Genomic DNA, 16,943 nt, shown 5'->3' with positions numbered 1-16,943 from the left:
ATCAATCGTCTTCACTAAGCCCAGACAAAACTGTCCATATTTTACCCCTTAGTTGTCTCTTATCTGAATATTGGATCCTGTCTCTCCCTGTACTGAATTTTCATCACAGGGACATACCCTTGAGACCCTCTGGTTAAAGAGAAAGACAACCTTGCTAGGTTTATATATCATCAAGCCTAGCTAACAAATAACATCAAGATAAGGAGTTTTATTTCTCATCTTACAACTCTTAAAATCCATAGTTTCCTTCAAAGCCCAGCTTAAACCTGAGACCATGCCACATCCCTACAGCAACTAGAACCTTCCCTCCCAAATCACCAAAATTGATTTTGTATACATTTCTATATGTTCTCGATTATCCCTTTAGAATCTAAATTCCCAAGAGGAAGGCCCTCATTAATTTTTTAAACTTTTCTCTTTTGGATTAGAATCAATTCTTAGCATACATTTTAAGCCAGAAGAGTGATAAGGTTTAGGCAATTGGGGTTTAGTGACTTGTGCTGCTTCTCAGAGCTAAGTGTCTGAGATTAGATTTGTACACAGGACCTCCTTTCTCCAGGCCTGGCTCTCTGTCCACTGAGTCACCTAGCTGCCCCTAATTTTTATATCAGATATCTATATATCCTCCCAAAATATTTCTTATCTCTACTAGGCATCTTTGGAACCCCATTTAGCAGGATAATACCTTGTGTACTATGTATATTTCTTGCATAAATTCTTTTCCTCACATATGGATGAAATTGATTTATTATTAATATTATTATTCATATCATCAGCAATCCATCAGCATTTTCTATGTATCTACTTTGGGTAGACTACTGGGCTACATATTGTTGGGGAAATATTAACAAAAATAATCATTATCCTTGTGAATTTTAAAGGCTAATATTTTCAAGGTTGCACTAAGTAATATGTTTCATTTGATTCTCTTGATTCTGATCAGTTAAAACTCATTTTACCAACTCTCTTACATTAATATCTGTGGCCCAACCCCAAAAGGAAATAGGGGGAGGGCTTCTTTTAAGTTTTTAAAAAATATTTTATTATATTTTCCTCAATTACCTGTAGATACACATTTTAATAATTATTTTCCAACATTTTGTGATCCTTTTTCTCTCCCTCCCTTCCACTCCTACCCTTTCCCCAGGATGGCAGGGAATATGAAATAGGTTGTACATGTGCTATCAAGTGATATATATCTAAATGTTCATCACATTTTGGAAGCCAATACATGTTGCTTATACAAGAAAAAAATTCATGCAGGAAATAAAATGAAAAGCGGTATGCTTCAATCAGCTTCATGACTTGATGACTCCATCATTTCCTTCTATGGCCATGAATAGTCTTTTTTTCTTATCATGATTTCCTTGGTGTTTTTCTGATCCTTGCATTCCTGATAAAGTCACTCACAGTTGTTCATCATACCTTATTTTTTATTTTTATGAATTTTATTTTTTCCAGTTTATATGTCAATATAATTTTTAAATATTTGTTTTCTGACATTTTTGTAATCCATGGTCTCTTCTTCCCTCTCACCTTTCCACTCTGCCCAAGAAGACAGGCAATATGAAACAGATTGTAAATATATGATCATATACTACATATTTCCATGTTCATATTGTTAAAGAGGACACACATTGCTCACTTTATATAAAAATTAATAGAGGAAATACAATAATGTTTTCCTTCAATTTGTATTTGGACTCTCTGTTCCTTCTATTGTGCCTTTTTTTTTTCATAAGTCTCTTGGAGTTTTTCTGGATCCCTGACTTGATAATAATTAAATCATTCATAGTCTATAATTATACATTATTGTTGTTTGTGTGTATAGGGTTGTTTTTCCATTTTCGCTTTTTTTGTTTTTGGCTTTTGGTTTTGGTTTTGGTTCTAATCACTTCCCTTTGGATCACTTCATATAAATCTATGTCTTTTTTTCTTATGATTGTCATTTGTCATTTCTTATAGCACAGTAGTATTCCATTGCAATCATATTCTAAAACTTGTTTAGCCATTCCCCAATCAACTTAAATTTATTTGTCAACAAAAAAGGAACATATGTGTGTATACATATATATGTAATATAGATAGGTTCTTTTCCCTTATCTTTGATCATTGGGATATAGACTTAGAAGTGGCATTGCTGGGTCAAAGAGTATGCACATTTTTATGACCCTTTGGGCATAGTTCCAATTTGCCTGCCAGAATGGTTGTTTCAGTTCATAGCTCCTCCAAATATTTATTAGTGTCCCAATTACTCCACATCCCCTCCAACATTTATAATTTCATATTTTTTTGTTTAGACAGTGTGATAGACATGAGGTGGTATTATAGCATTGTTTTAATTTTCATTTTTTAACTAATTCCATTTTACATGACTAAAGATGGTTTTAATTTCTTCATCTGAGAACTGACTGTTAATATCCTTTGATTATGTATTAACTGGGAAACTGGGATTCTTTAAACAAAACAGAAGGAAATGTTTCTAATTAGTAGAAGCAGTTGAGAGGAGGGATGTAACTCTAAAACAAGCAGAATTTTCCCACAAACTTGAATTTTAATGCCGCTTTTTGAACAAAAGTTACTAAACTCTCACTTGTTCCCAAGAATACATCATCCCTGATGAAAAAAAAGAAAAGGTTATAATTGCAGTCACCTGCCATTCTCAATTTCTACAAAGGGTTGTAAACCTCAAAATTTCTTAGACTTATAAATGTTGGAAATTTCACCATTGGGAAATTTCATACTTGAAAAATTTCCTATTGATAGTGGGTCTTGGCTATTGGAATGTGAACCCCATTGGCATGAGAGTTTCCCCCTCCTCCCTTCTTAAGATTACTTTAGGACAGAAACCTTTTGCTGAACAATGGAAAGGACTTTGACCTATGCTTAAGCATAGAACAGGAATTTCTTTGAGTCATGATTGATTTTGGAATTGATACAATGGAGATACTTGGAATCAATCTCCACCCTACTCAGTCCTAACAGGATTGAGAAAGGGCTGCAGCATAGATCAAACTTTAATTATTCCAATCTCTACCCTACTCAGGTTAACAGGATTTAGGAAGGGCTGTAGCAAAGGATCAAAGATATAATTATTTGAAAATATGACCTTCAACAAACATGTGCAAAGCCAGAGACCTCTGGGCGGTCCTGGGTTAAGCTAGAGCCTCCATTGGCACAGGGAAATTGATGGACAGTGATTGGTAGATGTGAGAACTGAGGGGAGGGAACTTGGATGGTTTCCTTAAAGAGAGAGGGGTCTGAAGACTCAGGGTTGGGGGTTTTAGGAGTTTGTAGAAGTGGTTGCAGTGTGCTCTGAGAAGCTTGCTCTGAAGGAAGCTGAAGGTGGGGGCTCTGAGACTGTTTCTCCAATTTGGTCACGTGAGTAATAGGGACTGATCTCTTTCTTTGCCCCAGCTATCTAAGGGCTTGGGCCTTTTGGCCCAGGCTAAACAGAAGGGGTATTTAAGCCCTATTCCCTTCTCTCCCCTTTCTCTCTACCTCTATCTCTCTATCTCTAATTCCTTTCTTCCTCCTGTTTGTAATTAAAACTCCATAAAAGGTTGACGGCTGACTTGAGTTTTCATTTAGGAATTACATAGCTGAATTCCTTGGCGACCTTAAATTAATATATATCAGTCTTTTAAAAGTGATTTCCTTGTCACAGGGTGTTGTTTATTCATTTTGTTCCTTATTAAAAAATTGAAATGACTATAGTGGTTTGACATTCAGAATTACTCCAAAGGGCTTGTTTTCCCACTTTTTATCATATCTCAGTATTATATACCAAAAGCAACATTTAAGTGTTATTGGGTACAAGAGTCATCTTATTTTCTTTATCCATCACTGATTTCAAGTCATAAACAATGTCTACTATCTTCCATTTTATTTCATTCATGACTTTTTTTATTGTATGCTATATATTTTCTGTCACAGCAGGAACAATATAGAAGTATGTATTACACAAAAACACTGGTATAATTGGAGGTGGGGAAGGAGATAATCTGAAACATAAAATGTCAGAAAACAATTGTCAAAAATTGTTCCAACATGTAATTAAAAAAACAATTTAAAAGTAAAGTAAATTAAATAAAATAATTAAAATTAAGGGAAAAAAGAAAAATATAAATAAGGCCTAGGATATGAGTGGGAGAACCAGGAATTCCTCAAATAAGCCTCTTTCCTCTCAACTCCCTTGGATGAGCCTTGATTTCCATCCCTAGATGCAGGAGATTCTAATTTCCTAACTTAATTTTGCAGTAAGTGAGGAGAAAATTCCCTAATTTTCTTGGCAATAAAAACTCTAGCTGTTTCTCCCTTTTCCTTTCTACTTTGCTTCCTTCAGATTTATCTTGATCTATTTTTTGTTCTTTCCCAACTTCTTTTGGAGCCTACACCTTCTTCCAAAGTACTTGGGCTAGAAAAAAAGAATAGTTAAAATACTGGAAGGAACTGGACTGTAATTCAGATAGGGCAGCCACTTACCTGGATGTCCCTTCAGTAACTTCACACAAAGATGTACTTTCTCATCTGGGAAAAACTGTACCCCCAGGAAAAATAATATAAAACTCATATCAAATCCTTTCCCAGCAACAGGCTACCACTGATCTCACCAAGATCTCAGCCCCATATTTGTAACCACCTTCTTAGGCAAAGTCAAAGAGAACAATATGGTTCTATTGAGCTCACTATATGAGTACCAAATTTACCATTGTAAAGTAGTCCTGCCATATTTCACTTTTCATGATCACAAGTATCTTCACTTTGCCTTTGGACAAACTGGCTGCTCCAAAGAGAGTTCCAGGTCTTGCACACCCTGCTGCATAGCATCCTGCCAACTGAAATTCAGTCTTTGAAATGCTGAGGAATAAAGAATTACTGAATCTTTGCGAGGACTGTGGCCACCCCAGACATAAGCAATAATCTGACTGTACTGGGGTTGCTTCAGGAAAAGTATGTCATTTCTGTTTTCAATGATCCCGGCATACTGGATACCCTGGTGCCAAGCTCACCCTTCTCTTACAATCTGCCTTCTATTCCTTCAGAGCCCTGACAAGTAGCTTCTATTTCAAAGTATCTCTGATGATGCAGATGACTTTCAACCAAACACTCTATGTACCCTCCAGCAATCCATCTAACTCACACCCATCACACCTAGTGAGCTGTTCACAGTCCTGCCCCTGCCCAGACCAGCTCTGGGAGTATCTCTCACACCCCAGCCTCTGGTACCCAGCACCACTTCTAGGAACCTCTCCAAAGTTCATCAGTGTCCAGTAGGTACTCCCATTACTAATGATCTCTTCAGTTGTGCCTTCTAGCATGCCCTTCAGACTTCTAGTCACCTAAACCTCCAGATCTCCAGTTACGGCATTTTCCAGACATCCATGTTGATGAGCTGATGCTCTGTACCTTCTAGGCAACTGGGATGAGTTGGGCCCATCGAGGCAGCTCTGGAGTACATCCTTGCTCTCAGGTCCCTTGACCATTCTTGGAGGTAATACTAAATGGGCTAGTTGTGCTGGTGTAAAGATAGGTTAAATGTGAAAGTCCTGGGACCAACATATTTCCCCAGTACCCTTTCTGTGGAAACTGGGAGAAAAAAACTATATGCCTGGCATATAGTTGGTGTTTAATAATGTTTATCGACATATCAATCTCAGAAACATTTACGAAGCACCTTGTGCTAGAATCTGAAACAAATTCTAACAGGAAAAGAGTCCTGTTCTGTGGCTGAAATCGCAGTTCCCCTGAGTGCGGTGTCCCACCTCCATGACCCTTTGAGGATCAGGAGCAGAACTGTTAGAACTGTTAAACAATCTTACTGTCCTTTTTACAGCCATTGTCCAGAAGGTGGGGATGGGGAGCAAGGGTCCGCACGGAGGGTAGCCCCTTGAGCGGTGGGAGAGGAGGACTTAGAGAGGGCGGGGCTCTACTCGAAAAGCTGGGCTCCGAGGCCGCTGAACAGCTTGCTCCAGCTGTTATTTCTTACTCAGCAGAACGGAGTTGATTGTGTTTGGCTGCAAGTTGGATGGCTGTAGCTCGCAGCCCCCAGTCCCCAGCCCCAAGTGCCTGTGGAGCAACTAGAGCAAGAGAGAGGGGAAAGACACAGAAAGAGGAAGAATTCAGGTGGAGGTGTTGGTGTATGATCCAGGGCATTGTGACAAGTAAGTGCTTCATTTCTTATTCTCTCAATTCTGTGTGGGAAGGATTGAATGTGGGCAGAAACGAATAAAATTGAAGAGGGATGAATATTAAGTACCAATTGCATAGATAAAAGAAGTCAGTTTAATATTTGTTTTTGCAAGTTTACCTGGACACAAGTCTAATATGAGTAAATATTTGATGGGGTCAGAAAACAAACAAACCACTAATTCAATGTTAGGCTATATTCATAGGAGCAGAGTAGCATCTGTAGCAGGTTAGACTTATCTGGAGTATTGTATTCAGACCTGGCATCATGAAATAAGCCTTCTAATTGTGGAGGGAAATTGAATCTAGTATTGGTGCCCATTTAAAATACTGGAATACAGTGAGACTAAAACATAGGATGCTAGAGAAAGCCTACTTCCTTATAGGAAAGGAACACAATTCTTAGCAATGAAGTTATGGTGGATCAGAAGGACCTAGACAGAAAAGGGTGAAATGCTAAATGAACATAACATAATGCTTGAAGAAAGCATTGAGCTCATTCTAATCTTTATAATTGATGGCTTTTGGACAGTCTATCATAATGACAATTCTGATAAGAATATTAAGAATATCAGGAATTCATTAATAAAACATTTGTTTGGACTTGATTTCAAATTGTCTTTGGACAATCCCTTAAGAATGAAATTTCTGAGGTGAGCTTGGAAACACTTTAAGTCTGGAGCCTTAAGAGGAGTTTCCAACAAAGGACCAGCACACTGAAATTAGAAAAGAAAATCTGTACAAGAACAGGAATGTTCATTCACAGCTGCAAAGTAATCTAGTTATTATAACCCAAATAGATTAGTCCTAGATTAGGCATAGATGTGAGCTAGAGATATAAAAAGTGGGAGAATAAATGTCCAGAAAGAATTTCTAAACTACTTGCCCAGAAATGGAAATGGGTTAAAAGTTAAGAAAAGTTCCAGAATATGACTACAAAAGGTTCTCTTGAGAAAATCTATGCCTTCATAAGTGTCATAATTTCACATTTGTTTATTTTTAAGATCATAGACTAGAACTGGAAGAGACTATTAAATTCAGTCCTTTCTTTTTACAGATGGGCAAAATGACATTCAGGGAGAATAAGTGACTTGCCCAAGGTCATATAAATATTAAGCATCAGAACAACTAAAACCTAGGTCTTTTGACTGCAGGGTCAGAACTCTTTCCACTATACAACACTGTCTTCCCTATTTTGTGGATTAATCAATAAACATTTTAAGTGGCTAGGTATGTAACAGATAATGTGCTCATTGATGGGAATAATACAAAAAGATACCTTTTCTCAATAGTTTTGATTTACATTTTTCTTGGCCTCCCATGCTTTCCCTAGGGGATTAATAAAAGGGTAATCTCTATCTTGCTTGAATTAAAATTCAGGTCTTGGTTGAATTAAGATTAAGATGAAGATGTGTTTGTGTGTATGTGTGTGTGTGTGTGTGTTTAATCATGTCTAAAGCAGAAATTTTCTTGAAGATATCTTCTAGGGGAGTAAAAGGAGAAATGTCTCTCAGGGATAAGAAATGGGAAGTTCATTGGTAGGAGCTATTTTCAGTTTATTTGGAATGTTGCTTTGCATGTTTCTAGAAAAGCTAGGTGATACAGTGGAGAGAGTGCAAGATCTGAGGTCAAGAAGACTCATCTTTCTTGAGTTCAAATCTGAACTCCTACACTTACTAGCTGTGTGATCCTGAGCAAGAGCAAGTCATGTAACCCCACTTGCCTCAGTTTCCTCATCTGTAAATTGACCTAAAGAAATAAATGATAAACCACCCAGGATCTTTGCCAAGAAAACCCCACATGGTGTCATAAAGAGTTGCAAGTCTGAAATAATCAAACAACAAAAAAGTATAATTGTTTGGGGGAACTTAATATAGGTTCATGTGAGCATTAGATGAAGACACTGTGGATGTACAATGGAGAGAAATACCAATTTAGGGGCAACATTCAGGTATCTTAAAATATTTGAGGGCTTGTCATCTGGCAGAAATATTAGGTTGACTGTGTATCTCCAGAGAACAGAACTAAGGTAATGGAAAGTAATGAGGTATTAACTTAGGAGAATTAGAATGGTGTAGTGGTTAAAAATTTGACCTGTGAATCAGGAAGACCTAGGATGAAATTCTGATTGACCCATCCTTTTTATCTGACTCTGAACAATGTATTTAATGTCTCAATGCCACAGGTAACTCTCTAAGTCTATGGGTTTTATGTGAAATCACAAGCACAAGCCACCCTTTCTTCATTCCCCATCCCACTCAAAAGAAAATGACCTAACCAAAAACAAACAAAAAACACCAATAGAAGGAGCTGCCTCAAAAGGGAATCTATAGCAGATGTGAGCCCCCATCATAGTAGGTGTTCAAAAGCGTATTGGATGATCATCTATTCAAAATTCCATAGATTGAATTCCAAATTAGGTGAATGGTTGGAGTAAATGGCTTCTAAGATCTCTTCCATCCAAAGATTTAACATCTACTAGGTTATCTATCAGTCTCTTTCAGAATCTATCATTTGTTAATGGTAGGAACAAAAGTTCTAAATCTTGAAGGGACCTTAGATGTTACCATCATTTTAGAGATGAGGAACCTTGTACACGGAGTGATTGGGTGACCTGTCCTAGATCACAAATACAGCAGATATCAGACGTCAGCATTTGGACCAAAGCCTTCAAAACTGCAAGTACAATACTCGATCTATTTTGCTTTGTTACAATATGAAGAGCTGGGAGGATCTGATTTCCATATCCTGCTCTGTGAAAAAAAAAATACTGGATGTTGTTTTAAGCAGGCCTTTCAGTCCTAGCTTTGTTCTCCTAGAAGCACTAGATCACTATAATAGTAGCACCGGTGGGTAAAGATAATGAGTCCAAACCACCAAGCACATAAGTAAAAGTAATTTCCAATAAGTTGTTTAATAAAGACAACTACTCAGTCAACAAGTCTTTACTAAGGAATTGATATTTGCCAGCTATCATGCTGATACAAATAAAAAATATTAGGGACAGCTAGGTTATTCAGTGGATAGAGAGTCAGGCTAGGAGAAAGGAGATCCTGGGTTCAAATTTAGTCTCAGACACTTCCCCACTCTGTGACCCTGGGCAAGTCACTAAACCCCAGTTACATAGACTTTACCACTCTTCTGCCTTAGAACTAAGTATTGATTCTAATCCAAATGGTAAAGGTTTAAAAATTAATGAGTACACAAAGAAATATATACAAAATCAATTTTGCTGTCTTTGGGTGAAAGGTTCTTGTAACTGGGAGAGATGTGGAATGATATCACCTAGATCAGGATTTGAGCTGCTCTATAAGGAAATCGTGGATTTTAAGAGGTAGAGATCTGCACATTGTAAGAGCTAAGCAAAGCTACTTTAATTAAACTTACTTGAAAGGAGTAAAGAAACTGAATGTCAGATTTTAAAAGGAAAGAGGATGGAGAATTCTTGACATAAACCATGGAATATTGGCAGTTCTGAGTCAAAAAATATTTCCTGAGCAATTCTTATAAGTAAGACATATGTAAGAAAAGTTACTTAGTAGATACTATCTATTTTAATACATTGTTTTATTTCTTTCATAAGCTACTATTATGTTTTTTTCACTTGACCTTAAAAGATATTAATGAACTTTTTGTTTGACTATTAAGGAAAAATTAAATTTAGTCTAAAACTTAAGACAGTTTTTCATGTGTTCTTTTGCATGTAGAAAATTTTCTTTTCCACTCCTGATTTGTTTGTACTATATATCCAATAAAAATCATCGAATGGATAAATGAATAATATTATGCTCATAAGAAATCAGTCCTTAAGAAATCAACCATGCCTGGAGGTTTTCTTGCTTCAAGTTCTCCCTGAATTATATTTATGGGCTTCATTATGTTCCTTATAAGCAAATTGTCACTCCAGCAATGCCCACACGACTTCCCCTAAAATTTAGATTCTCCAAGGTACCAACTTTCTTTGTGGCTCCTGGGGTATAGTGCCTCATCTATGACCTTCTGGTAGTATTGACTCTCTGGAAACATTTAGATGATGTCTACCCCATCATTTTCTCTATTTTGTTCTCTTCCAAGCTCCCCATACACTGGCTTATCTGATTGTCTCTCCATTGTCACCACCTATTGACTCTGATCAGGATTTCTATCCTACCTGACCAAAGTATGAAATTAAAAACCATCTCCACACTTTTTCCTTTTCCCAGATCCTTGAAGAAAATACATTCCTCACTAATGTTCTATCTTTAGGAATACAAACAATGGAATATAACTTGAGAGTTGAGTCCTGTTACAGATTTCCTCTGATCACAACTCTTCTCTCTTGACTTTTATTTTTTAAAACCCACCACATAGATTACATAAAGCTGTCTGTAGATGCTGAATGGGACCTTTGGGAAATATTCATGCACATTTCCAAGAAAAAGCAGGCTTAGAACATCTTGTGAATTCTGGACACACATATGCGTGCGCACGCACACACACACACACACACACACACACACACACACACACACACACCCCTCCCTTACCTCCTAAAGGATGTGGTAAGGACTCTGAGGGAAAAAATTAGGGGTTGGAGGAGATGATTCTAAACTGGCATCATTGCCAGAAGAGAACAACTCTGGGTCAGAGAGGAAGGGGGATTATAAGTAGTGGCCCTAGGGATTTTCCACAACCACATTCCTTTTGGATAAAGATATTTGCCACTTCAGATCTGCCCTAGAGTACCTCAGAGATTCAGTGAGACAGGAATAGGGGAATGGTAGACAGTTCAAGGCAGCAGTTGGGGAAATGCTGGAAGGGATAGGAGGAGATGGAAATTCTAAGCTGAAGCTTTCTCAAAGAGAGCTCTTGTGGTCTCTGGCTGTGTGACAATTGTTTTGTAAAAAGCATAAGGAACATTCAGTTCTCTTTTTCTTCATTTCCCAGCCTGTCTTTTGCTAGAATCTGTCTGCTTGACCTGCTTTGAATGCCATTCTACTGGGGCCATTTGTTTTGCAGCTGGTATTTACATACTCAGATATGGATTGTCCTAGAGCCTGCTGGTATTCCAATTATAAGCAATCAAAATTGTGCATATAGTTTCATTGTGTGTGTGTGTATATATATATATATCTATATATATCTACATATATCTATATCTATATCTATATCTACATCTACATCTATATATACATATATATCTATATTTATGTGTTACTATCACATCTCCTACTAGACTTTAAGCTAGATGAGGGTAAGAACTGTCTGCCATATAAACTTGCCTCTGAGGTACTCACTACACAGCTCTCTACTGAAGGGATTGAGGGGATTAGAACAGCAAGTGGGAATTGAGTGACCCACCCTGACTCTATCTTGTGAATCATTTCTGGAGCTAGTTTAGATCCCTTTCTATTCAATTATGAATCTAGTACAATTACTGTCTCAGGAGAAAATTTGGTTCAATTTTGGGGATGGTGACAAAACCTTACTGCACTGTTTGAACTTTTCCCTGGGTGGCTGGTAAGTTGGATCATCTCTACCTATTTCTTAGAGATCTTTAAGTATTTAGGTTGTGCTCATCAGAAAGCCAGTCACATGTAATGATTGATGCAAAGTTTTCTCACAATTATACATCTCAAGAAACCCATATGTCTTACCTGAAAATTGACTTTGTTCTGATCAATCACTTATGGTTTCCATGTTCCTTTTATTTTTTATAGTCACTTGGGAGAGTAGAGGCCACTTTTTCTGGTATTTTGAAATTAAACCTATTCATTCTTCCCCTCTTAAAATGGAAAATCTCTAACCTTTCCTCAAGTTATCAGATTGCCTAATTTTGGATTCTGGGTAATTGTTTTATTTTAATTAACTGACTTTATTTGATCAATACATTTTATTACATTACAAATCCATCTTCCAAATATTCAGGGTCTAGTGCCAAATCTGAGGAAGGCAACTGATTCCAATTTGTTGGGCAATTGTTATTCAGAGGAATCAAAAAGGATGAGATAAAGATAAATATGAAAAATATTTTAATTTTTTATTTGCTCTTACTGAACAGATTTTTTTAATAGTAAGAACAATGAAATTGGATATGCCTCAACATGTTTGCTATACTTAGATCAATACTTTGTAACTCAATAATTCAATGGGCTGACCCTAAATTCATTGCTGATAAGTCTGATGTCTAATGGCAATGGATTTTTGTCCATCCAGATTTGCCCATGAAGGGGATGAAATTGCTCTGTCAGTATATTGCTGACATTTTCCTCCTATGGAGATTCAGGTGTTTCTGTTCTTGCTGGTGGTTAGCAGACAACTAGTTCAATAAAGACTTGATCCAAATATCTGAAGAAATATAATCTTTATTCCAATTAATTTTGAGAGTGAGGCGATGCATAAATACATAAATACATATACTCCTCTATTCTTGATACACCTGAACTGGCAGTCCTGTGCTCAGCTCACTGTGCTCACTCACATAGCTTCATTGTGGGAATGGATCCTTCTTTGTCATTGCTATTTACATGTTTCTTAACTTATCTTCACTCTCACACATATTCTCACTCTCATGCCTTATTATTATTGTTAATTTTAATTTCTCTTACTCTGCCTCACTGGCTCATGACTGAAACATCTGTCTTTGGGAATTTGTTCAGAGCCTGCTGAAGTAATTGCATCAGTAGCTAATTTGTTCCAAAAGTGGATTTGCCTTCAAAAGAATAGATTTCCTGTGATCATCCCTTCACTCCTACTCCTTAGGTCTGAGGAGTACTTGGCTCTTTCTCAGGCTTGGTCTATGACCTGTGTCCTTAAGAAACACTCTCACTATGTGGGCATTCCCAAGCCTTCATCAGTAGCCATGGGAGTGATTGAGCAAAAGAAAGAGGTAAGTGATTGGGGCAATAGGGACTCTCCAGGGCATCAGAAGGGCTACCGTTGAAAACTGACCTAAGTTACAGGTGGCTATTAGTCTCACTGCAGGAATTCTAAAGCAATAATTAATTGAAGGGCAAACAGAGTATGAGATTGGAATACTGGTCTTTTAGCAAGGAGCTATGAATAGCCAAAAATTATATTTTCACACACTCAGATCATTATCTTCATTCCCACTTCTCCCATTCACAGTGAAGATCTTCTACATTAACTCCATGCATGGTATTAAAGAGAATTGCTAAGGACTTAAGTAGAGTCTCTATGGTGATATGGATCAAAAAATTGACCAATATGCTTTCCTTTGTAATTATTGGTTATTATCAATCGGCTAGACTGACTTCATATTTAGTAAGGTGTTCTTAAACATTCTCCTAAATGTTTACTACAGAACCCCACACAAATATTTTCAGAGCCCATGGGAAAGTGGTTTCAATCTTAGAGAGCATGTATGGCAAAGGCATAACTCATTGCTCCTGGAAGTCCTTTTTATGGAATCCTCAAGATGTTCTCTTTAGGTATTTTAAAGTTTTCAACTTGGCGGTGTAGAACCTTGAATCTGTCTCCATTTTTTCTTTAGCTCCTGATGTAAGGAGCTGCTGTAGGGATAGTGCTAGAAGGTTGATGGGAAGCTGAGAAATCCAAAATCCTCATGGCTTTAAAAATCACAATATTCTATTCCAAACCATCGTGAGAGGCAGCCTTCCTCTCTTTCCCTCACTTCCCCCCAACCCAAAGCTAATTCCTTCTAAGGGGTTTGATGGAATGTTTGTACTATGTTGACACATTCTTTCCTTTCTGATTCCAACAAACTCAATAGTTTTATAAAGAGTCCAGATGTCATGACCAATTTCCTAAGCCAATCTAAAAATACTTTGTCATACCCTAGGAAGATGTACAAGCCTTCTTCCATCCATTGAAAAATCAAGCAATATTCATCTGATACAGTACCAGGACATATCTTAACATTTACCTGATATGGGGTAGCACATTTGATAGTCTAGTTGAGTGGTTCCTATCTATCCAGATGGACATTACATAGAGTCACTGCAGCAATGGGTAGAGTGCTGAATTTGGAGTCAGAGACCATGAGTTATAATTCAGCTCTGATGTTTAAATGATCTCAAAAAAGTCACTTAAACTCTCTAGGACTCGGTTTCCTCATATTTAAATTGGGGAGTGAAATAAAAGAGTAAACTGGCTGGAAACTGTTACTGCTTGAAATGGAGAAAGGTAAACTGAGGGGAAACTGGTTCCTCAGCAATGACTGTTGTTCTCTGGCTGGCTGTGACTAGAGAGGCTGCTACAGGAACCTGAACCTGCTTATATGTAATGGATAGAACAGAGAAATGCTGAGGGTTCACACACAGGGATGCTGGTACACTGAGGATTGCTTATAAAGGAATGCCCTGGGGTTTACTCTGGGGTTTGCCTATTGATCCCTACTGATTGCTGATGGATCAATTTATTTCCTAATAATCCCCTTCCTCCCTCACTGCCTCCCTTAACCAACCTCTCCCTTTTGCCTCCCTCACCTCCCAAACCTTCTCTAAGGTGAGGATTTTCCTGGACACTGGAGATAATTTTAGAAAGGTTTAAGGAAGTATTCCAGTCACAAACTGTGACTCTTAGACAGTTAAGAAGATGGAGGACAAGTGTTTGAATCTTCTTTCTTCTTCTCCAAGAAAATCTCTTCTTCAATGTCAACTTCAACTGCTCAGAACTAGAGAAACCCAAAAAACCAAATCAGCTTCACAAAGGTCTTTCAGCCAGCCTCAAACCTCCTGGGAAAGAGAGTGTGACTTCTAGTCAGAGATCAAGTCCAAAAGCCCAGTTTCTTTTCTCAGTGTGGCCAGCCAACCCCTCCCCCCACACACACACACAACTGCTCCTCCTGGGGACATTCCGTTGGAATCTTCTCTTGACAGACATCTAGAGCTAGATCTCCAGCCCTGCATCTTGGTCCACAAGTCTTGCAAAACCTCTCTCTCTTCATGTCTCTATCACAGGAGGTGGGGTCTGGATTAAATTATATAGATAGTTTCTTATAGCTCTAGATGTGTTATATGGGTAATCCTCATTTTTAGAGGCAGTGAAAGATATTTTAACCCTTTAGGAATGTGTATAAAAGCTATGGGGATAATAAAATTGCTGAATTATCAAGGAAATGTTAAAGGATCAATGTCATAACCTTAAAGTAGCAATGCTACTTTTATATTTAATTTAGTTATGTTTCATAATCACTGACAGAGAATAATTTTTGGACCTCTTCCACAGTTGGATGGCAAAAACAATAGAGCCTTTGATAAGATTGTAGCTTCCTTTGAAATTTTTCCCAATTATGTAGAGTGGATTTGGGAGAGAGAGGTTTTAGCAACCATAGCTAGTGGAAGAGAAAACTGTACAAAATGAAATCCTGTACAAGCAAGCATTGTAAAGTTGAGGAAATGGCTAGAAGCACATTTATATTCACATATATTCATGTATAGTTTACAGGAGCAAGTAGTATTATCATTTTCACATTCAAAAAGGAAGTATAGAATTTTCAGTTATAAAACTCTAAATAGCAAAACAACTTCATATAGATGTTGTTTTATACTCATTTATAGCCTAAAATTGGACTGAAAGTTTTGGGATACTTTCGACCTCAAGGTATATTATAGCAGACAGAGACCAAACATTGTCATAAACTGGATAGCAAAAATATTCTGCTGATATGATGACAATTACTATTATCAGTAGTAGTTGTTTTTGTAGTAGAAGTATTAGTAGTCATTGTAGTAATAGTATTAGTTATTGATGAAGTAGTAATCGTGGTTATAGTAGTTATCAGGATTAGGAGTGGTTAAAATAGTAGTGATTGTAACTATTGTAATGGTAGTATTAGTGGTAATAGGCATTGTTGGTGCAGCAGGAGTCACAGTTGTAGTGGTAATAATAGATGTAATAGGGGGCAGCTGGGTAGCTCAGTGGATTGAGAGCCAGACCTAGAGACGGGAGGTCCTGGGTTCAAATTTGACCTCAGCCACTTCCTAGCTGTGTGACCCTGGGCAAGTCACTTGACCCCCATTGCCTAGCCCTTACCACTCTTCTGTCTTGGAGCCAATACACAGTATTGACTCCAAAACGGAAGGTAAAGGTTTAAAAAAAATAATAGATGTAGTAGTAGTAGCAATAGTAGAAAGACTAGTAAAAGTAGCACTACTAGTGGTTGTAATAGCATTTTATAGTAGTTGTAGTAGTAGTAGTAGTATCATGCATTTCCCATGTGGAAATTCTCCCCAGTATTGTTGCTCTGATTAGCATTTGTCAGTGATATAGTCTTAATGAGTTGCCTGAGGACATTGTCTCAATAAGTTGAAGACATGCTCTTACATTACCTTACTCATGATCTCCTAACTAATATGTTTAGGGTTTGAGTAGAGGTAGGACTGGAACCCAAATTCTTTTTACTAACAAGGACATTTATGCTACCTCTCAACCTTTCTTAATGATCATTTAAGGAAAAAATGGGATAATAGATGATCAAACTTTATGCTGCATCTCTTCCTCTAATACCATAATATTAGTGTTGACTCTCTATGGCAAATTTACAGGAATACCTCGGTAAGATTTCTGATGAATGAACAGTGGTACTCTCATCAGAAGCACTTGTTTTGATTATAGAATAACCATCTTAGAGCTGGAAGGGCTCTTAGAGGTGTGATGAAAAATTATCACAGCAGTAGTCTCCAAGCTAATAATAGGTTTATTGAAAGAGGGCCAGTCTCTGGTCAAGAACTAGACCAAAGACCCTGAGCCTTAGGAGATAGTTTTTTTTTTTTTTAATGCACAGAAATCTG

General features: G+C 37.4%; 1 protein-coding gene across 1 annotated transcript in view; it reads left to right on the top strand.

Annotated features, from left to right (window-relative positions):
- Nucleotides 1-5,900: 5,900 nt before the first annotated feature.
- LOC100023419 (sodium channel protein type 9 subunit alpha-like) overlaps nucleotides 5,901-16,943 on the top strand; it is a 98,636-nt gene continuing 87,593 nt past the window's right edge. Inside the window, exon 1 of the mRNA XM_056793974.1 lies at nucleotides 5,901-6,164. The gene's annotated coding sequence lies outside the window, so the exon portion shown is untranslated. The remainder of the gene's footprint in view (nucleotides 6,165-16,943) is intronic.

The sequence above is a fragment of the Monodelphis domestica genome, chromosome 4, assembly GCF_027887165.1.
Source record: "Monodelphis domestica isolate mMonDom1 chromosome 4, mMonDom1.pri, whole genome shotgun sequence".
NCBI classification, from domain to species: Eukaryota; Metazoa; Chordata; class Mammalia; order Didelphimorphia; family Didelphidae; genus Monodelphis; species Monodelphis domestica.
The sequence above is the reverse complement of the archived record's forward strand: the minus strand, read 5'-3'. Positions and strand labels throughout refer to the sequence as shown.